This window comes from Lissotriton helveticus, chromosome 7 (assembly GCF_964261635.1).
Source record: "Lissotriton helveticus chromosome 7, aLisHel1.1, whole genome shotgun sequence".
NCBI lineage: Eukaryota > Metazoa > Chordata > Amphibia > Caudata > Salamandridae > Lissotriton > Lissotriton helveticus.
In genome coordinates this window covers 1,638,254,643-1,638,277,988 of record NC_136068.1, presented here as the reverse complement: position 1 = coordinate 1,638,277,988, position 23,346 = coordinate 1,638,254,643, and the positions used below count along the sequence as shown (strand labels likewise).

General features: G+C 43.1%; 1 protein-coding gene across 3 annotated transcripts in view; it reads left to right on the top strand.

The window, feature by feature from the left end:
- MAG (myelin associated glycoprotein) overlaps positions 1-23,346 on the top strand; it is a 404,692-nt gene that overhangs the window by 92,626 nt on the left and 288,720 nt on the right. For 2 of the 3 annotated variants that reach the window (XM_078655319.1, XM_078655321.1), the window contains exon 2: positions 3,781-3,835. The gene's annotated coding sequence lies outside the window, so the exon portion shown is untranslated. Of the gene's footprint in view, positions 1-3,562; positions 3,635-3,780; positions 3,836-23,346 lie in introns of those variants that run through there. The other variant, XM_078655320.1, reaches the window with a different exon arrangement.

Sequence of the window (23,346 nt, the reverse complement as noted above, 5' to 3'; positions counted from 1 at the left end):
CGGCACCGGGGCGCAGGGTAGGCTCCTGCCTGCTCCGGTGCTCCCTGCTCCCAACACGGCTCCAATCGCGGCTCTTCCGTGGGAGGCGGGGTAGGCTCCCGCCCTCCTACTTCCTGTTTCCGGGTGTCGCGCCGGCCTGCCTGACTTCCTGGTCGCAGGCCGGCAGAGTAACGAGGATGTTTTGCGGTATGTATTTATTTATTTAATTATGCATTTTTATATAGCGCAGACTTTACCCGAAGGCGGTATTTATTTTTTTATGTATTTATGCATTTTTATATAGCGCGGACTTTACCCGAAGGCGGTATTTCTTTATTCATGTATTTATGCATTTTTATATAGCGCGGACTTTACCCGAAGGCGGTAATGCTTGCCTTAGCGTAATGGTGTTCCTTCTTAATTTATTGGTGGTGTCCCTGTTAGAATTATTCCCACTTTTAGTCTAGCAATGCTTGGCATGATGTTGGCATCTTTGGCATTATTGAGCCCATCCCTGGTATAATGGGACCACAACGTATTGTGGGCATTCTTGACCCAATTGTGCTTCTCTTCACCAGCGGTGATGGTCATCCCTGGCATGCGATGGGTGTTCATGGAATTGGATGTTGATATGTAGACATGTAAAGCCAGACTCTGTCCATGGGGCAGTAATATTCATGAGTACTTGATGACATGGAGATCAAAAATACAACTAAAACTGAAAAGCCATTATTTTGAGAGACTGTCATATTTGTTTTTGGGAATCAGAAATATTTATTAAAATGAAATGCTTGTAATAACAAGCCAATGCATGATTACCAGCTGTGATCGTGTTTTCAAAATGTTTGTAAAGTTGATGTTAAAGTGATAATTCATGCTAATTTCTGTAGTCTTATTTACATCTTGTTTACAATTATACTATACTACTAATGTATGTTTACTAGCCATAACTGTACTGTTATATGTTACATTTTAATTACAGTGTTTGCCTTTTACAATCATTTTCTTACAAACTACCTCGTAAAACAAAAATATTTATGGCTAAAATATTTTGCACTGTTTGCACAATATATTTGTGATGTTTACACTTACCTATTTGAAATTAAAATGTACAAATGGACATTTAGTCAATTACCATTAAAAAGTTTAACATTTTTGCTAAGATATTCTTGTAATCTTTTATGCAAACAAATTTAAATACTGCATAAATAATTTTAACAACAAATACTTTATATGTAGCTTTTTATGTACATAAGAAAACTATAGCATAAAGCAAAAAACATTGCCATTTACAATAATAATAGCTCAAACTTAAATAATGCGAGACCTATTGCATTGCAAATGCTTGTTACATCTGGCAGCACAGCACTGGAACGAGCTCCTAGTCAAACTTAGGTTGACCAAAGAGTACAACGCCTTCAGGAGAAAACTCAAAACACACCTTTTCCCTATAGGCTGATATCTGGCCCTTCAACCTCGTCCACCTACTCATTTTCATAATCCTTAGCGCCGTGACATCCCCTGGGAGAAATGTTGCGCTCTCTAAATAAATAAATATTAAATAATAATAATAACATTCAACTTTCAATGTCAAATGGTTTGTCATGGTTTGAGGAACTCAAGAAATGAGTGTAGTCATATAGGGTGACGCCCCATTCCGTGACTGGCTTGTTGCCAGCGTGGAATATTACTCTTTGACGGAAGAAGTAGTTGGGGCTGAGAAGCTGGAAGGAAGAGCTGAAGGTACCTGTCATTGCATCTTACCAATAAAGATACCTATCTTCACTTACTGTGTTGGAGTGGATCTTTACATACAGCCTTGCAATAAATACTTTTGAAATGCCTTTAAGAACTGTATTTTTGGTCCATTTATCACCAAAATGGTTCTGGAAATTACACCAAAATACACAATTTATTTTTAATTCTCAGGGGGGGACTGTTCCCCCCTCATAAACACTGTGCTTGGTCACTTAGCTTGATCTCATGCAAAAATGTATTGATTGCTCTTACACGCACCACTTTCAAATTCCACCAGCCGCCACTGAACTTTAATATCGTGGTGCTGGGCATCGGTATTTGTGTTAGTCTGTTGGTCCAGGTCATGGAGAGCACCAGTCTTTGTATGATAGTGTCCATATTCGTCGCTGTCTCTGATTTAGGGGCCCCTTGCTGCACAAAAACAATCACTACAGGCATTTTCCTCTTTGAATGCGTGCTGTAGAATGCAGCGCGCATTGAAAGAGGAAAAAAAAGAGGAGAAATGAAAACATTTCTCTTCGTTGCTCCTCCCTGCGCCTCCCCTGGGGAGGCATAGCATACTGACGCATTTCCAGGTATGCAATTTCTTGTAAATCTGGAAATGTGTCAGGTTCCATGGTGTTGCGTGGGAACACCGACATTAACACCCATGGGATGCCCCTTCCAGGCAAAGAGCTGCGTGTAAAAGGGCCGTATTTACAAGGACAGGAATAGTGACGCAGGGTGGCTTTCCTTCCCTTGTAAATATGGGCAGGGAAATGTGCTGCCAGTGCGTCACAAAAAGTGAGGTACTGGGCGCTCGACCTCGGACCTGGGGAACTGGGTTCGAGTCTCGGTAATGAAGCTAAAACATCCTGTGATTATGGGCAAATCACTTAATCTCCCCGTGCCTAACAAAAATGAATGTGTGTCAACATGTAACGAAACTGGTGCTATGTAAAGCGCTCTGATACCCGATTCGGGTCAAGATCGCGCTATATAAAACTCTGCAAAAAAAAAAAAAGGCTTGTAAATCTGCCCCAGAGTCTCTTTGAAGCTGCATCAAAATCGGTGACAGATGGTACTATTGCAGAGTTATGTTTTTTTCCCTCCACCCTGAAGGTAATAAAAATGGAGTGCCCGATAGGGACCCGTTTCAGCACCTGCTTTTAAGAGGTGCCGGTGCTCAGCACCGGCAGGACACGGCCCACTTAAAGCCCGGCCTCCAACTGTCTCAACGCTATCAAATCGAAGTGTGATATGGTGATAATGTGCTTCATAATCAGGCAGATAGAACACGTCATAAAATAAAAGCATATTGAATGGCTTAGCAGGCAAGCAGCGATAGCTCATGCTCTGCCGTCCGGGGCCTCGGATGCACTCTGTTCACACGCCCTTCACTCTCTCCCTCCTCCCCCAGCACCCCGTCCCCCCTCCGTACTACTGTAAACATCACCCCTATCGGGGGGAAGGGGGGGAGGGGGTCGTTGATGTGCAGCTAGGAATGTGCAGTATAAGTCACATACACACATACGTCCGTTCGTAAGAAAGTTTGGGCACCGCGTCCACAGATGGCACGCGGCTCAGTGCCTGCTAGGCGAGGCACCGCGCGCACACCCACCTCAACACCTACACAGCGGCGCGTGCATACTGCCAGCCTTCTGCCACCCGCGAGCATCTGCTTCTGTGTTATTGTCGAGGAGCTCTGCACGGGGACAGGAATGTGTGTGGGGGCTCCTGTGCTCGTTGAAATGTAGAGCGCGCATTTCACGACACCCACAGGCAGCAGTGGCCGGCAGCACCCCATCCTGCTGGCCAGAAGGGCTCGGCCAGGGCAAGCAAGGTGCGTCTGCATGCTCCAGCGGAGACAGGGGTCAGACAGGGGTTAGAGGGCTCCGCCTGCGCCAGGACTGGAAAGGTACTGTCGAGCAAGTAATGCGCGCACAAGCTTTTGCATTGATTTACGTTTCTACTGTTATAGAGGAAGCTACCTAAAATACGCGGTTTGTTTGTATATTTGCATATTAGAATTTTGCGGATTTACAACTTTTATTTTTATTTTAGGTCAACTGATTTTACCGTGAATGCCTGTCCTTGAAGCTGAAATCGAAAATTAAAGGTAAGGCCAATTTTGTGAATACAAGTGCTGCATTTCTAGTTCGGCAGTCGAGTGCCTAGAGTTCCCATCTCTTAGGCTCTTTCTTTATATGATATTTTTTATTAAACGAATCTATTCTAAAATAATTGCATGTCCCCCATTCGCATCACATGAAATGCCACCATACTCCAGTGCAGTGTACAATAATAATGGATTTATTGTCCGTCTAGTTTGGCCTCTAATGCTTGTTTTGTTTCTGTGGTTTGCATTTTCACTAGCTCAACGCATAAACATGTCGTCCAATAGAGAATACTGGTAGTTTTGTGACAAGCAGAGTCAGGCATATGTCAGGCGGGTTTAATGGGAGGCTGACGCCTCTGAAAGGACTCCATGGTTGGTGCTGAGTCAGTTATTCGTCAGCGCTTTTGTATGGGTTGTAGGGCTGGGGCAGAGTCCCTCACTTTAGGAGAATTTCATGACAGCGTGATAAGTGCTCCTCAAATGCGCTATTAAATGTCTTATTTAATGCTACATTCTCCAACGTACCTTAGTGCAAAATGAAGCCTCAGGTATATAATGATGGATGGAAATCTGTAAATAAAGAAAACAAATCACGATATGTCTCGGGTGTTCTGGTTCAGTGGGCGTATGCATTCATTGGAGGGATCTGTGTTTAACCCCATGGTCACTAACTCTTCCATCCTTAACGAGTATCACTGAAGTGGGTGTTAATAAGCATCTGTGTTCTGTCCATAGCGTCAAGAAACCCCTATCAGGTGAAAGTGAGCTGTATAAATGTGCCTTTTATGCCCATAAAAGCTTGTCCTTTTTGGCTGCCAAGTGTTGGCAAAACCAATAGGTTTTCTTTTGTCTAGTGCTTGCACACAGATGGACACATGCACACAGTAACAGACTTTCATGTATATACACACACAGAACAACACACAGGTGCATAGAGACAATAAACGTTCAGACCACAATTCACTTTAGGCCTCGCGCAGAGTTTGTGTGTGGTTGTGTGTTTGGGCGAATGCTGCACTGCTGCTGCCTGTCCTACATATATTCTGTGTGTACAGCACTAGCAGCCTACATTAAGGATGCCTACGTGTGGTACTTCCATATGCGTGTGAGTGCGTTGTGTGTGTCCATGGACTCTCTGTGCATACATTGCTGCTTCCTGGTGCAACACATTTTTGTTTGCTGACTTGGGGAAATGATTTACAAATCTCCTGCGTTTTCATTTCACTAGACATGGCAGAATGTGCTGCTAAATTCCAGTATTTTATTCTATTTAACAAGAGAAACAGTTCAAACCATTTATTGCTAAAGATAGCAGTCTTGTGGGGAGATTTACACAAAGCCACGCTGATCCAGCGAAAGGCCAGGGATAAACACTTCATAGTCAATAAATCTCAAATGGGCCCATATACACATTCACATTTCCTGGCTGTTTCGCTGGGGGTCAAGTTTTGTAATTCCACTTTGATTTTGATTAGTTAACTCACTGCAGACTTTTAAGTAGACAGGACACAGTTTTCCAGGAAAAGGATTTATTGAAGATATGTAGTGACCCCAAGCAGTCAACCACTCAGCTCCCCAGCCAAGCTCTTATGTTGGCTTCCACAGCAGGAATTCCAATAGCAGAACTGGTTGCTAGGATATGGTTGACTTCTAAAAGATGCATTTTCAATTGAAAACATATAATATCTTCCTTTCTTAATGAACAATGAAAACAAACACACAAATAAAATAATTACAATAATTGGAAGAAGAATGACAAGTGCATATATAATTGTCCAATGTCCTTGGTCTAATTCTCAAACGTTCACTATGATATTTGAAATTGGATCCCATAGGTACAAATATGTGAGGGCACTTATTCTTCTTCTTCCACTCACTTAATTCTACATCACTACACATGACAACTCTTCAGGCATTCCACCACCTTCCATCAGACAACGTAATGACATTTCCTTTGACTTCCTCAACTCTCTTGTGTTCAGAAAACTTGGAACTACCTTTTCTCATCATATTGTCAGAACATGTCTTCACAAAATCTCCAGTTGCAAAAACCCTCTCCAACTTTGTTAACTTGTCATTGTGTTGTTGTTCATGAGCATCTTGACATTTACTAACCCTGTCTTGCAATAACTTATAATCAACATCCCTTTTACCACACCTTGCCATCCAGGCAGGCACAGCCACAGTGCAGGGAACTCTTCCCTTAAGCAAACAAAATGGGGTTTCTCCAGTGGTAGTATGGAGATTTGTCCTGTAGTTCCATAGTATTTTCTTAACTTGGCTTCTTCAATATTCATTCATGGAAACAGCTAACCTAATATTTTCAACTAGAACACGGTTAAAGCACTCCACTAAACCGGGGTTTGGACGTGCTGAATGCCCCACCACTTCAAGAATTCACTAAATTCTACAGATAGAAATCTGGGACCATTGTCTTTTTTTTTTTTTTTACTATTTTTTTTGTTGTAACTTTTTATTATATAAAACAAAAGGAAACAACACATCAAACATACAATCAAGGCAATATAGCAATAATACAGCCATCAGGCCTGCGCTCAAGGAGGACGGGAGATATATGACAACAGGAGAAAACATTTTTTGAATACAGATGAGGGGAGGGTGCCAAAGGCAGAATTGCATATGAACAGCACAATATACCACAGCTAGAAGGAACGACTATTGTCTGGTATTATTTCCGCAGGACAACCTTCCCTGTGGAAAATTTCTTCACAAAAACTGATTATGTTGGAAGACCTTACCTCTTTAACAAATGCCACCTCCGGCCCTTTGGAGAAATAGTCTATCAACACTAAGGCATACCTTTCTCCCAAACCCACAAAATACCCATAGCAATTGTGTCCCATGCCCTTTGAGGCAAATGCACAGGGTTAATGGATGTCGCCCTCAATACATGCATCTTATCACTACATGTGTAAGACACACCGTCTCTAACAAATCTCACAATTTGTTTGTCCATTCCTGGCCACCAAAAATCCATCCTGGCTTTCCTCTTCATTGCCGACATCCCTCCGTGCCCTTCATGTAACAAAAACATGATCTTCTCCCTAAGATTCTCAGGAACTACCAATTTGTCATTCCTTTTCACAATACGATTCACAACAGATAACTCCTCCCAGACATCCTTGTAAATTACAAATTCCTCATGAAAACTCCAACTTCTCTGATAAGGCAATTTTTCCATAACTTTAACTAAAATATGTTCAGTCAAAATAGCTTCCTTCCACTCCACCTCGTTAATGGCATTACAAACATCCTCAACATTAGCTATCAACCAGTCTTCTCTTACTATATATTAATCGCTTTTTCCTTGAACTGGTAAACGAGAAAAACAATCTGCATTAACATTCCTAATGCCAGTTACATACTTTAACACAAAAGAATATTCTTGCAAGCAGTACACCTACTTGGCTATACGTGGAGTAGCTCTCGCTGCACCACTTGTGGAAAATATATCTATTAGTGGCCTGCGGTCAGTGCGGAGTTCGAACTTAGTGCCCCACACAAATACCCAGAAATGTTGGACTCCCCACCAACAGGCCAACACCTCTTTTTCCACAGTGGATTATGTGCTTTCTGCACCTCTAAGGGTGCGCAATGCAAAGGCTATGACTCTTTTTTTACCCTCATGTTCTGGCATCAACACAGCACCCAGCCCATACCCACTAGCATCCGTTACTATTATGGTTATGTCCATTGGATCAAAAGGTCTAAGTGCAGTGGCGTTTCCAATTGCCATTTTATTAGCCTCAAATGCAACCTGACATTCATCAGACCAGTTAAAAACAAATCCTTTTCTCATTAATTCTCGCAAATGGTGCACCTTTTCAAAAAAATTATGTACAAATTTTGCATAATATTCGGGTAAACCGAGGAAAGATCTTAGTTGATCCTTGTCACAAGAGGCTGGAGCTTTCTTTAAACCCTCTACTAAATTTAACTTAGGTTTAATACCACCCTGCTACAACATGTGTCCTAAATACTCCACTTCCTCCTTGCAAAATTTACATTTTTGCAAACTGATAGTTAAACCTTCTAGTTCTAATATAGTCAAAACCTTTAACAAAACATTGTCATGTTGTGATTTGTCTATTCCCCAAATCAGAACATCATCTTGGAATACCAAAACATTGTCTATGCCTTTTAATATGCCCTGCATTATTCTTTCAAATATAGCAGATTCCGAAGCAAGGCAGAAAGGCATTTGAATAAACTGAAACGCTCCTTCAGGTATTATGAAGGAGGTTAGATGTTTAGATTCTGGTTGTAACGCACCTGGTGATAGGCACTGGACAAACCCAAGGTGCTAAAAAACTTTCCACCATCCACAGCCAAGCTCCCCAGCCAAGATCTTCTGTTGGCTTCCACAGCAGGAATTCCAACAGCATAACTGGTTGCTAGGATATGCTAGGATATGGTTGACTTCTAAAAGATGCATTTTCAGTTGAAAACATAACACAGACCCAAATTTATTCTTGAGAAATTTATTCAATGTCTAACTAATCTTCACAGATCAACACTCTTCCTTTGGTCAATGGACCATTAGTTGAGTAGTTGGTGATATTAACAACTAACCAATTAACTTACAGATCTCAGTGAAATAATCACAGACTCTGGGTAAGATTCAATTAATTTAATCTAAATTTCTTTCATAAATGAACGCTCATTACTACAAATTCACAGTGCAAACTCCATCAACTTTCATGGGAGAGAAAATTCATTTAACAAACCCATTCAATTAACAGACTCATTCAACAAATCAATGCATTACGAGTGGATAGATGAAGAGACAAAAGGCATGATAATCATACATTTTCAAAAGATATTCAAATTTAAGACAGAATAATAGTTACCCAACGGTGATAAGGGAAAACCAACCCTCTGGCCAAAGGACTGGTGGATGTCCCCTGATTAAGAATCAGGAGACAAAAACTATAGGACAGGGCAATACTTACTAAACTTCTCCATAGACCAGACGAACCAGGCGCATCCCTCTCTTACACTCTCTCCCTCCTCGATATTCTTTTGGAATCTTCAATCTAATCAAGTTGTCATTCAGGTATGAATCTTCCCAGTCTGTTCTCTCTTTTCCTCATAAGCAGCACCTCTCACCTCTCTCCTGCACTTGTGCTTGCCTCGCCTCTCTTACATGCATGTCAACCCTCCTTGCAATATCTCCTAATCTTTAAGCCATTTCATTTCTGCATGTCCCACCCTCAAAAGTTTCAAATATCAATGGAATAAGCACTTTGATTGGACAGGGACAGGGGAGTTGTAGTCAACTCATGCTGTCATATTCCCTTTTTAATAATTCTCTTTTGTAAATCAAACCCTTCCCCTTTAGCTCATTCTTATTTTCTTTTTTTTCTTTCCCATATATCTAATGTTGCAAATGAAATAACATTTTATATGCAGTTTCACAGTCGAAACCAACTTTTGCACGTCTCTTGTCCTTGACTCTTTGCAGTCTGTCAGCGACTCAGTCAGCGGGTCACATAATGACTTTTCAGCACATGCGTAGCTAGCTTCCTTTTCACCGTCATCTTTTTTTCCCAATGCGTACCATAGTAGGCCCAAACGTAAACTATTAACAAAGGAATCATAAACAAATGTTAATTTCTCAAATTCGGGATTTTCACTGTTCACCACCCACTTCTACTCTATCCCATGTTATTATCTCTTTCTTTAGGCAAAAGCATTAGCAGTAATGGCTCTCTTTAAATGCAGGCAAGCATATGCCGGGCATGTGATGCCTCAAGACCTAATGTTAGTAATTCTTGCGCATGCCTGAGAGTTTTCCCTCTCAAAATGGGTTACTCACGTTACTATCTACGTAGTTCTAGTTTGCACATGCGCAAAAGCGTTTTCCAGTTTAAAGCGGGTTTTAGTGTCTTTGCATTTTATTCTTCATTAATTAAGCAAATGTAAAGCTCTCTTCTCATATATAAATGTTGTGTATATACATTTAATTTTCTTTACTATTTTTACCGATTAGTACAGGTAATGAGGGATTTCTCAGAGCAAGTTTCGTTTTCTTGAATCCTTGCTCCATCAATCCCCCCTCTGATGGTATTTTAGAGCCATCATAAAATACCCATCATTACCAAGTGCCAATTTTATTAGTTAATCTTGATGTCTATGGTGTTCTCAACACATTCTCTATTTTTCTGTTTCATATTCAGCTCTTTTATTTTTCCATATAGATTTGCTATTATTTCATCTAAACTCAATTTCTTCCCTTTTTCTCTTTCTTCCCATCCTTTTATTCTTGGTTTCAATCATCAACCCAGTTCTCAATTTTCCCTTGCAACACTTAAAGGTCATTATTATCATCAATATTACTAATGCTTTTGAAATTGCAGGGATAAATATTTTACCTAATAAGCTACTCCCAAAAGTGGAAAACCAGCTACCTAGAGTGGAAATACTTTTACTGAGTCGTTCCCAAACACCGTCAACCTCCAGTTGGGGCAAATCTTTATGAATCTTTGTAATATTCTTGATATATTCCTCAATACCTTTACTTTTGACTGGGATATATGTACAGCAGTGTTGAACTTTCAACATGCCACAGACTCCACCCTCTTTTGCCAATAAAATATCAAGGACAAGTCTATTTTGCAAAACCATAGCTCTGATTGCAACCATTTCAGTGTTTATCATTAAGAACCCTCCAGCAGTATCTGTTGATAAACGATCAACTACTGTGGATAATTGTCGTATTTTATGTGAGTTCAATACGACTCCTACTGATGGTATCAGTGCACCAGATATGTCACCTACTATTTCTGAAAACATGCTCTTTTACTTCTATTTAGTCCTTTACTTATTACATCCATTCCATTGTTCTTAGTTATGTGATATACCTTCGGGAATACAATGCCAAAATAACAACTACCATACCATCGTGTAGGCAACCTGTAATAGGCATTTTTACTGCACACGTAATAAATACCTGGGAAAACAGGATCAGTTCCCCCTTTCAGTCGCCCAACGCCAGACCCCCTGGTCCCCGCGAACGCCACGTCGCCCTTCTCCGCTACGATGCCAGCACCCTCCACGTACTCAGTGGAGAAGTGTGGCTCAATGGTTAGAGCGGCAGACCCTGATGCAGAGGTCTAGCCCGGGACCAGGGTTCAATTCCCCGCCTCGGCGGGTCTTGGGCTCAAAATTCCACGGACCTGATAATTCTCGCCTCGGTGCCTATTCCAATCATGGAGTCCCACTCTGCAACTCTGGGCAATAGCTTGCTTAATCTCCACAACGGCCCCCACAACGCTAAGGATGCCTGGCCTTCACCTTAGGGGTGCCCAGGAGTGGACACCTCAAAGGGAAAGCCAGGATGGGTTCCACAGCCGTATTCGTACAAGCGCCCTGAGACCCTTGCGGGTGAGTAGTGCGCTATACAAGTATCAATTTACATTACAATTTACAATTTACTCAACACCAGGCGAGCACACACCTGCTTCCAGGCCACCCTGAAGCGCACCCAAGGACACTTCTCCTGCTGGAACTGCAGATTCAGCAGCACCCGACCCGCCAATCCACCCACCAGGACAGGACACAACCACCTCAGATGCATACTCCTGAACACCCGCTCTGCACGCAAACATGCAGTCGAACTCTGGGAACTGCTTGACACATCCTCCCCAGACGTCACCTTCCTGACAGAGACCTGGATGAACGACTCCTTGGCACCGGACATCGCCATAGTCATCCCGGATGGCTACAAGATCACCCGCAGAGACCACACCAACGGAGTAGGAGGTGGAATCTTCATTGTCCACAGGTCCACCCTCAAGGTCTCGACTAACTCTGACGACACCCTCAACGCCCCCAAACACCTGCCCTTCCAGATCCACACTGATCCCAACACCACCCTCAGAGGAACTCTGATCTACAAACTCCCCAGACACTGGCCACAGTTCAGCGACTCCATCGCCGACTTCGTCAGTACACACACCCTCACCTCCACAGACTACATCCTCCTTGGAGACCTGAATTTCTACCTCAAGAACAACAACAACGCCAACTTCACCACCCTGGTCGACAACCTCTCCAACCTCAGACTCAGACAGCTTGTGACAACGCCCACCCACTCTGACAGCCACACGCTGGACCCCATCTTCTCCGCAAGATCCCACGTCTCCTTCAGCCACACCTCCGAACTCCACTGGACTGACCATCACTGCATCCACTTCACCTTTCGGAAACCTACCACGCATCACCGCACCCAACAAACCCCTCGCCGTAGCTGGAGCAAAATCACAGAAGACCAACTAAACACCACCCTCGCCCGAAGTTCACCCACAGACCCCATTGACCCCGATGCAGCCGCCAGCCATCTCAGATGCTGGATCGACGACTGCGCCAACACCCTCACCCCGATCAAGAATCACTCCAACAGACGCACCAACACGAATGCCAGCTGGTTCTCTGTGGGCCTCCAGACCTCCAAACAAAACTGCCGAAAACTGGAGAAGAAATGGCGCCACGAACAGACACCAGAGAACCAAGCAGCCCAAAAGAACGCCATGCGCCAACACCATCACCTCATCAGATCCGCCAAAAAGACCTCCTTCAAGGACTGCCTCGACAACAACGCACACAACAGCAAAGAGCTCTTCAACATTGTGAAGGAACTCTCCAACCCCAGCTCCAACACCAACGACATCCCACCATCTTAAGACCTGTGCAACTCCCTTGACTCCTTCTTCCACCACAAGATCACAGACATCCACGACAGCTTCGACAACCAGACCACCACGGTAGCCAACGACACCTCAGACCCCACGGCCACTACCCACAGCGACTCCCTGCTCACCTGGACTAACATCAACGACGACAACTCCATCAAAATCATGAGCACCATCCACTCCTGCTCCCTGTCAGACCCGTGCCCTCACCTCATCTTCAACAAATCCAGCGCCACCATCGCACCCCACCTTCGCAAGGCCATCAACATCTCCTTCGAGACCGCGACCTTCCGGGAGATCTGGAAGCACGCCGAGATCAACGCCCAGCTCAAGAAACCCAAGGCAGACCTGAGGGATCTCAAGAACTTCCGGACCATCTCCCTGCACCCGTTCCTGGCGAAGGTCATAGAGAAAACAGTCAACAAACAGCTGACCCGCTACCACGAGGAGAGCAACATCCTGGAACCGTCCCAGTCCTAGTTCCGCAGCAACTATAGCACCAAAACCGCCCTCATTGCCACCACCGATGACATCAGGGCACTGCAGGACAATGGCGAGACCGCGGCCCTCATCCTCCTGGACCTCTCAGCCGCTTTCGACACGGTCTGCCACCGCACCCTATGCACTCGCCTCCATGACGCAGGAATCCGAGGCAAAGCACTGAACTGGACCACCTCCTCCCTCTCTGACAGAACTCAGAGCGTCCACCTCCCCCCCTTATGGTCTGAAGCCTCCAAGATCATCGGCGGCGTACCCCAAGTATCATCCCTCAGCTCGACATTGTTCAACATCTACATGGCCAGCTCACCCGCGTCACCATACTGTACGACCTCAACATCATCTCCTACGCCGAAAACACACAGCTGATCCTCTCCCTCACCAAAGACCCTCGCACCACCAAAACCAACCTCCACAAAGGAATGAAAGCCGTTGCCGAATGGATGAAGAACAGCCGCCTGAAGCTGAACTCGGACAAGACAGAGGTCCTCATCCTCGACTTCACCCCCTCAGCCTGGGACGACTCCTGGTGGCCGATTGCCCTGGGAGCAGCACCAACACCCACCGACCACGCACGCAATCTGGGATTTATCCTCGACTCAACACTCTCCATGACCAAGCAAGTCAACGCCATCTCATTCTCCTGCTTCAACACCCTCCGCATGCTCCGAAAGATCTACAGATGGATCCCCACCGACACAAGAAGAACGGTCACCCTGGCCCTCGTCAGCAGCAGGCTGGACTACGAAAACGCCCTCTACGCGGGAGCGCCGGCCAAACTGCTGATAGGACTGCAACGCATACAGAACGTCTCTGTACGCCTGACCCTCGACATCCCTTGCCACAGCCACTTCACACCACCACCTGAGAGACTTACTTACTAAACTTCTCCACAGACCCGACGAACCAGGCGCATCCCTCTCTTACACTATCTGCCTCCTCGATATTCTTCCGGAATCTTCAATCTAATCAGGTTGTCATTCAGGTATGAATCTTCCCCGTCTGTTCTCTTCTATCCTCATTAGCAGTAGCCCTCGCCTCTTTCCTGCACTTGGGCTTGCCTTGCCTCGCTTACATGCACATCGACCCTCCTTTCAATAACTCCTAATCTTTAAGTCATTCTAGTTATAGTCTTCATTTCTGCATGTCCCACCCTCAAAAGGTTCAAATAAAGATGGAATAAGGACTTTGATTGGACAGGGACAGGGGAGTTGTCGTCTCATATTCCCTTTTTAATAATTCCCTTTTGTTAAACAAACTATTCCCCTTTAGCTCATTCTTATTTTCTTTTATTTCTTTCCCATATATCTAATGTTGCAAATCAAATAACATTTTATATGCAGTTTCACAGTTGAAAACAACTTTAGCATGTCTCTTGTCCTTGACTCTTGGCAGTCTGTCAGCGACTCAGTCAGCGGGTCACATCATGACTTTTCTGCGCATGCGTAGCTTGCCTCCATTTCACCGCCATCTTTTTTTCCCAATGCGTACCAAAGTAGGCCCAAACATACGCTATTAACAAAGGAATAATAAACAAATGTTAATTTCTCAAATTCATGATTTTCACTGTTCACCACCCACTTCTACTCTATGGCATGTTATTATCTCTTTCTTTAGGCAAAAGCATTAGAAGTAAGAGCTCTCTTTAAATTCAGGCAAGCATATGCCGGGTATGCGATGCCTCAAGACCTAATGTTAGTAATTCTTGTGTGTGCATGAGAGTGTTCCTTCTCAAAATGGGTTAGTCACGTTACTATCTACGTACTCCTAGTTCGCATACTCGCAAAAGCGTTATTCAGTTTAAAGCGGGTTTTAGTCGCATTGCATTTTATTCTTCATTAATTAGCATACATAAAGCTCTCTTCCCATATGTAAATGTTGTGTGTTTATTAATTTTGTTTTCTTTACTATTTTTACCAATTAGTACAGTTAATGAGGGATTTTTCCGAGCAAGTTTCATTTTCTTGAATCCTTGATCCATCAACGCAACACAGCGCAGCAACCCGCGAGGTTGCGCTGCGTTACGCAACAAGGAGGGAGCTGGAGCGCACCATATCTTCAGAGATATGACTCTCTCCTCCCCTTTCCCTTGTGCCGGCGCTAATTTCTGCGGCCGTGCGCCAAGCACACTCCTTAGCGCCATAGCGCCAGGGTGTGTGTCTAGCATAGGTATTGTACAAAAAGTGTACCCTTCGTGTACAAAAGATTATGCCTAGACACAATGGAAAGCTTTTCCCACTTTGTATGCGTGCAGCACGCATGCAAAGTCGGAAAAGCACGGAGAAATGAAAGCATTTCTCTTGTTAGCTTCTCCTTTAAAGGGGTGTTAATTTTTGGCACAAAACTATGTTTACACATTTTTATAAATATGGTTTTGCATCAAAAGGCCTGGGTGGTTGCAAGGGAACTCCCATGTTCCACCCATGTAACGCCCCCTTCACGCTAAGTAATGCAAAGCAGTTCTTTGCGTTACTTTGAGGGTGCTTTCTAGAGCAAAACAAGTTTTGTGCTGTAAAGTTAATAGCTAAATACATTTCACACTCGCTAGCATCACTTTTGTGATGGTTATCCAGGGCAAAATGTTTGTAAACCTGCCCATTGGTTTTCACAGTAGCGGAGCCCTTCATGATCACATTGCACTTATCACGAGCACTTAAGCATCACAAGAGAGCTCACGAGGAAGCAGAGTGAGATGAAAGGCTCAACTCTCCAGGTGTGAGAGAACTGCTGAGAGAGACCAAAGGCTGCGGCGGAGTCAGTCACCTTTGAGGTATGATGTCGTCAAGCCTCATGTTAAGACAGGGTCAGTTAGGTGGCAGAGTCAGCCATATGTAAAGTGCACATCTGACAGGGCAGTAGGGCTAGAGCAGAGCTGGCCACATGTCTGGTGCCATGAGACAGCCGGGAAACATCACTTACAACGAAACTTTTACAACGCACTACCATTACAACGCGGTCATTACAACGCAAACCATTACAACGCATTGCGCTGGGGGGCGCTCTAGGATAGGGAATAGGTTAATTTACTATCCAATAACCTTCCCTAGTGTCCACGGGGACTGGAGTTGGAATAGTAAATTAAACTATTCACTATCCAGCACCCAAAAGCGCTATGCGTTGTAATGGTATGCGATGTAAAAACCGCATTGTAACAGCATGCGTGGTAAAAGCATGCGTTGTAACGTCATACATCCGAGACAGCCTGTTAAGGATGAAGTGATATACGCCAACTGCACCAAGGATGGTGGGGCAGCAACACTGATTGGGGAAGAGTGTAACAAATGCCAGATCCATCTGTGACAGGCAGATAAATCTGAGGGAGAGTCAGTCACACATTGTTTGCCTCTCTGACAGGCAGATTAGTCCAGGGAAGAGTCAGACCCAGACCCACAGTTTGCCTCTCTGACAGGCAGGTCTCACATGGACAGAGGAACTCACATGTCAAGGGCACCGCCTGTAGGATGCATTATTGGGACTGAAGATGTCACAAGTTAGATGCACCTCTGAAAGGACTGTAGGGTTGTTGCAGACTTTGTCACATGTTAGGTTGAACCATCTTTAGGCATAAGACAGAGTTAAACAAATGGCAAGTGGAACCCGAAAAGCAAATAGAGCTATGGAAATGTCAGTTACAGACTAAGGTAACTTCTGCCAGACAGAGAGGGCTGGGGCAAAGTCAATCACATGAGAGGTTCACTCCAGCTCAGGCGATGGCGCCATGCCTTGTGCACTGTGCATTTCTGAAACTCCAGTGGGACTGTCAATATATCAACTAATGTCCTGACAGCATTGTTTCTAATCGACTTGGCTTTTCTGGAGCTCATTTAGACATTTACATCTACACGTACACATACAATAGATCTTGACAATGACAGTCTTCATAGTACACACATAACAACTGTTAGACCCTGCACTTTTTGCAGTTTATCCCAAAATTTGTGCCTATTTGTCTGACCCTGTTTTTGTTGGCTATAGGATTCTGGGCACCACATTACGTGAGTTACAATTTGAGAAACCATGTACCATGTTCAAAAACTTTAGTGTCAAATGAAAAGGTGCATGCAATACACATCCCACATCGGAAGTGGCCTTTTACTTGTGGGAGGCCCCATGCCACTTCTATGGGCTTAGGTTTTTCACTTCTGTTGCACTGTGTTGAAGAGTGTACCAAGTGATCTTTTATATTTTTACTGCGTTTAAAAGCAAACAGAGGGGTCTCCATGGTGAGATCAGTGATTCTAATTAGATGCCAGTTTTTTAAAATAGGATTGCAAATCTTATTTGTGTGGCTGCCAAATGTGGTGACACAAATCAATTTCTCAAAAGGGGTTTTGTTTTTGGTAATAAGCAGTTCTTCTCTTGGGCAAAACCAGGCACGTTTTAAGGAGCTCTTGACTATCTTGTTGGGATACCCTCTACTCCTTAAGCTCCTCTACCTCTCCTTTTAGTTTACTCAGTTTATTACTTTCTCATTTGCAGTTGTCCCTCATTGATAGGTCCTGATGAGACCCCCTACTGTTTGGGAGGTCAAAATACCATCGACACAGATTCATACAATTAACCATCTTACAGACTCCCTATTATTGTGTTAGAAGGCTGTTAAGAACTATTGTATATTGTTTCATGGTCGTGTGTTTTTATATTTTGAAACCTATTTTTATGTCACAAATTGTCACTCCTTTAGTCTAGTTTCTATGTTTACTTGGGACACCAAGCACTTCCAACTTGCCAACTTTTTTCCACTGCATCCCAATTCTTATAAAAAGTCAGAATTTCAAAATGAATTATTGTGTGTATTTATGACTTTCTTTGTGATTTATCTTTACCCATGAATATTACGATTGAGTACAAATACTTTTATATATAATTTACATTGTCCACAGGGACCGTTGTTTCCTTGCTATACACTTGTGGACTGCAGCGCCTATTGTGCTATCCACTACAGTGGCAGTGCCAACATGGCTGCAAACCTACCTGCTGCTGTGTAAAACTGCATTGCAACCTATTAAAACAACCCTTTTTGACTGTTAAAAATCTCCCCTTTTAAATATTAGCAAGTCACTCTTATGTAAGACTCATAGTCCACGAGCTAGGGTGCATGGTATTTAAAAGTGGGGCATGTAAAACAATAATGTTATCTTGTCCTTAGAGTGACAAGCACTGAAAATCTAGTTCCACTGTGGCAGGCCTAGCTGTCCTATGTAGAAAACCATATAGAAGATTAAAGTGCTAATACTGCTAAATTGTTTAAGGTGTCAGCTAGAAAAATAATTAAACCATTATTTCTAACTAGTTATCAAAAAACGACTTCCATGATAAGTTCAAATTTATAATAAATACTGAAGAGATATAACTTTTAAAAAGTTACCCTTTACATTTAACTGTCAGAAAGGTTAGTCAGAATAAGCCTGTACCAGCTCTTAGTCTTGCATAGGTGTGAACAAGGTGTGAAATGCCTCCCACTAAAAAGTTCACAATTGGTAACCAGGTATACTGCTGGGCGCTCAACTCTTATCTCGGGTAGAGTACACAACTCATTGTAATCTATGCGGTGCTCTAAAGGTGGATAGATTGGTTACCACTTCAATCTTGTATATACCCTCCTAAGGAGAGTAAAAAGCAATCAAAGTCTACCTTGAACACACTAATGTAATATCACCAGTACATACAATATCATCAGTTTTCATAATACTAAAAGAGTTCAATCGTTTAAGATTCAATGTCCATGAGTTTATTCAGTCTTTTCAACTCAAATTGTCAATTTCTGGTAATTTTTATCTAGGCACAGCTAGATATTCAGTTCATAGGAAGAACAGTCTTCAATACACAAGGCAAAACACAGCCAACACGTGGTTCGTTGTGCAGTATGCACAAATGACTTCAGGGCTGATCAGGAAAATATACCGTCAATAACAAGAAGCCAGAATCAAGTCGTAATCTCCCTTTAACACAACCGAGGCATAGTACCTCACTAGTTCCGTTCCATTAGTATCGTATTCTTTCAAATATAAACCCTCAAATTTTGCAATCTCTAGTTTGCTAAGTAGCCAATGTCAGAATAACCAATAGTTCAATGTCTAGTTCAATATTAGTGGATGGATGAAGTAGTAGCAACACCCAAAAGACTTGTTAAGTGAAATCAGGTCTATATTTGCACCAATCAGTAATATAGGGGAAGGTATGCACAGTCTGAAGTCACTGTATCTAATCTATCGTAATGATGAGTGCATTCTGTCACTTGGACAATAAGATATATTCAATCACGGGTACGTGAAGAGGGTGGTAATTTGCAAGTGTTTTGCGATGGCAATTACGTTCACAAAACATTCATACATTGATTTGCAAACGCAATTAGGAAGGGAACGCCCTTTCCTAATTGCGACTCGTAATTCCTATATAGCGAGTCGCAAATAAATTGCGACTCGCTATTGAGGAATTGTACATGGCCCTGGGCCATTTTGCATGCGGAAACGGGTCGCAAACCTATTTGCGCATGCAATTTAGGGTTGTATATCTGGCCCCAAGTTAACTATCGACTAATCATTCGAAATTAATTTGTTCTAATTTGGACACATTTTTATCACGATTTACCTCACTGATTATTTCTTTTGATGCCTGTGATGGTCTTTATTAATTGCATGTTTGATCAAAAAAACCTGACCTGACTTGACATTCAAACTGACCTAAGCGATTGCTATTGTCCGGTTTTAACAATATTGAATTTGTTTAACGCATTCCAAGCTAGGCTTAATATAAAAGGTTAAGAATATTTTGGTTCTCTGACAAAGAGAAAATAGAGAATGTCATCTGATGAAAGTAACATGTAGAGTCAATGCAGTGGAGGATAAAACTAATTTGAGAATAATAGAAAGCTTTTAGTAAGTACTAAATTCTTTAAATGAGAAAAAAGTTACAAAAAATTCAATGAGTGAAACAAGAAATTAAGATGCCAATACTTGGTATTCAATGCAATTGATACTCATCTCGAAATACTAGCCATCTTTGACAAATATGACCCTAACTGATGATAAGTGGGTGGTGTATTCACACAGTCTATATGCAAGAAACAATGTCCCTGAGATTCATGCCAATTACTAAAATATTATTATATGTACTCTTTTCTCTTTTGCTTTGAACAAACACATAGGAAAATACACAAAACAAGCAAAACTAACTAAGGTTCAAGGACTTGATGGACTTCCAACTGCGGTATTAAAAGCAACCCCGAGTTCCGGGATACATTCTTGGAACCATTATTTGCAGACTGTATAGGAGCACCGCATTGTGTTCCCAACTCATAGAAAGGATCTATCATTGTTCCAATCTATAAGAAAGGAAATAGGTTCCTTCAAGAATGTAGACAAACAGCTCTTTCTGACACAAGTGGAAAATATTTGTGCAACTGTGAAACATTAACAAATCTGGGTAAAGGACAATAATCTGTAACCTAAGGAGCAAATTGGCTTTTGAAAACATTATTCTACTCTAGATGGAACTATCACTACTATAGATAATTATTGAAATGTACACTAAAAACAGAGCAGTCTGTTTATGCTACCTTTATAGACTACACAACACCTTTTGAGACACAAGGTAAACAGACTGACACTGTGGCAAAAGCTGATATCCCCTTGCATTCAGGTAGAACTATTAAGAACGCTGATTGCTCTCTACTCAGTAAATCAAAATATTATTAGAGCTTTCAGAGGGAGTAACTGATAAAATAGAGATCTTGATTGGATAGAAACAAGGATGTCTCCTGTTTCCAATACTTTTTGAATTATATGTTTATAATCTACACAGAGGCCCTAATTACGATGTTGGTTGGAGTTGCCGCCGACCGACATCTCTGCGGATTGGGAACCGACTGACCTCAGGTCAGCAGTTCCGACCCCGCAAATATGAAGCGACTGCACATGGTGTGGTCGTAAACTGCCATTTTTCTATGGGAGCTTGAGTGGTGGGCCGAAACAGCCCACAGCACAAACTTCCATTGAAAAATGGAAGTTTTTAAACATCCCTGCACCGTCACAGGGTCACAGGCGGATGGCCAAGGGGTAAAGGGGCCCTGCTAGGTGTCCCCAATGTCGCCTTCCTACAGCCTTTCCATGTTGGAAAGGCAGACAGGGAAAGGCTGTCGGAAACCGACATCCTAATCCCGACTGCAGAAACACCATCCTTAAGAGTTTATGAGGAGTTTCCGACTGACCAAAGGGCTTCATGAGACTGTCAGATTGTGTTGGTTGTTCCCTCTGACTGCTGCTTCCGACCGCACACATCCTAATGCGTCGGTCGGACTGCAACATTAGATGCAGTTTGGACCGCAAATGACAAGCTGTCGGTTGCGGTCCAAACCGCATCGTAATGGGGCCCAGAATATTTGATTCATTTAATTTATTTCCTCCTAAAATTGGCAATACCACCGCAAAAACTGCTTTATATGCAGATGACATAGGGCCTAATTACGACTTTGGCGGTGTGGGAGTGGGCCACCAGGGCACCGCCCGCTCCCAAAGCACCAAAGCCGTACTGACTCCACCCGCCAGATTAGGAGTTTTCTCCTGGTCTGGCGGACGGTGCTTTGGCGGTCTCAGGCGGTGAGCCAAAGAAAGACCCTGCATGGCATGGACTGCTAAGTCCATGCCATGCAGGAACTGGGCGTGCATGCAGACAGGGTGGCACACCATGTGCCACACTGCATGCATCCCCATGGCCCTGTAGGGCCCCCTTAGTTTCCTCATCACCACAGTTTTCTTGGCGGGCACCGCCATGAAAACTGTGGCGGTGAGGAAACACACAATATGCTTAGCGGTGCAGCAGATGCACCACTAGCATATTATAGCCTGTAGGTCCCGACGGTAGCAGTGGTCCTGTGGCAGTCCATCTGCCATATTAGTAGTATGACTAGTGGACTGCCAATCTGGCGGTCCAGGGACCGCCACCGTGTGTTTGGCAGTCCATTAGACCGCTGCAATTAAGTTCAGGTCCATAGTCATTTTCAATTTGACTTCAATTTGCTTGCAGATAGGTTTCAATGCACTCTTCAATTACACTTGATCTCTTTTTCTGAAAATAAAGAAATGAAAATCTAAGATTATGGTGTATCATAAGTCTGCTAAAAAGCCTGTATTTTTAGATGGAAAATAGGCTACCTATTTTGTAGATACAAAATGGGGTGGTGATGGACGGAGCATCTGAACCAATCAAACACTCACACCCAGTCAATAGATCTGGGTTTAATCCATCACCGTTCTTTAGCCCACTCTGCCACCCCAGTTCAGACATGGCCATATGCAAATCAGTCTGACCCTGTGCCTCATGGAATCTGCCAAGCCATGCCTTCCCTGGACCGGAAACAAGCTTCCTAGGACCGGTTTCTGGCATTACAGCCGTCTTCAGCCAGGCTTGCTTGAATCCAGTGGCAAAGTGAGCAAGGGACTCACGTCTGAGCATACCCTGCCAAACCTTTGGCGAACAAAGTGGTACAAAAGGGGGTGGTGATGGACGGAGCATCTGAACCTATCAAACACTCACGCCCAGTCAACAGATCTGGGTTTAAACCATCACCGTTCTTTAATATATTACATCACCAACGTATTTACAATTCATCCCAATAAAATCTATAACTAAATTCATTACAATATAGCAAAAAATATTTTCATTAACTACAAATATTTAAAGAACAACTCATACATATATATATATATATATATATATATATATATATATATATATATATAATATATATATATATATATATTACCTACTGGCGGTCGCCAGTAGGTATATATAGTTAGGATTTTTTCCCTATGGGATTTTTGAAAATTCTATGTCTAATAACTTTGGCGTTTGTGGACGGAATTGGCTGAAATTTTCAGGAAAATGGCACATTTTGTTTCTGAGCAGCCCCTGAAAATTTTGGGGGGGTTCGTCAAGGGGGGGCCGAGAAAAAAGGGGGGTCCCAAAACGCGTTTTTCCCATGTTAATTTCCATAGGGCGGTTGGCCTCACTTTTAGCCCGAACGGCTGAATGGATTTGCACGAAACTTGGCAAAATTGTAGGGACTGGTAGCCCGATGTGCCTTTTGTAGGTCTCAATATATGTGCTCCAGTGGATTTTGAGAAATTAACGTTTAAAAAAAGATATATATCAGTAACAGCGGACTGGGCAGCGGCCCAGGACGCGTACTTTTCGCGCAACGGAGCTTTGTGAAGCGAAGCTGATTGGTTCTCCGGCGTCTGTCAACATTCCAAACAGTCCGTAGCGGCCGCCATCTTGTCTCTCGGTAGGATCGAGAGA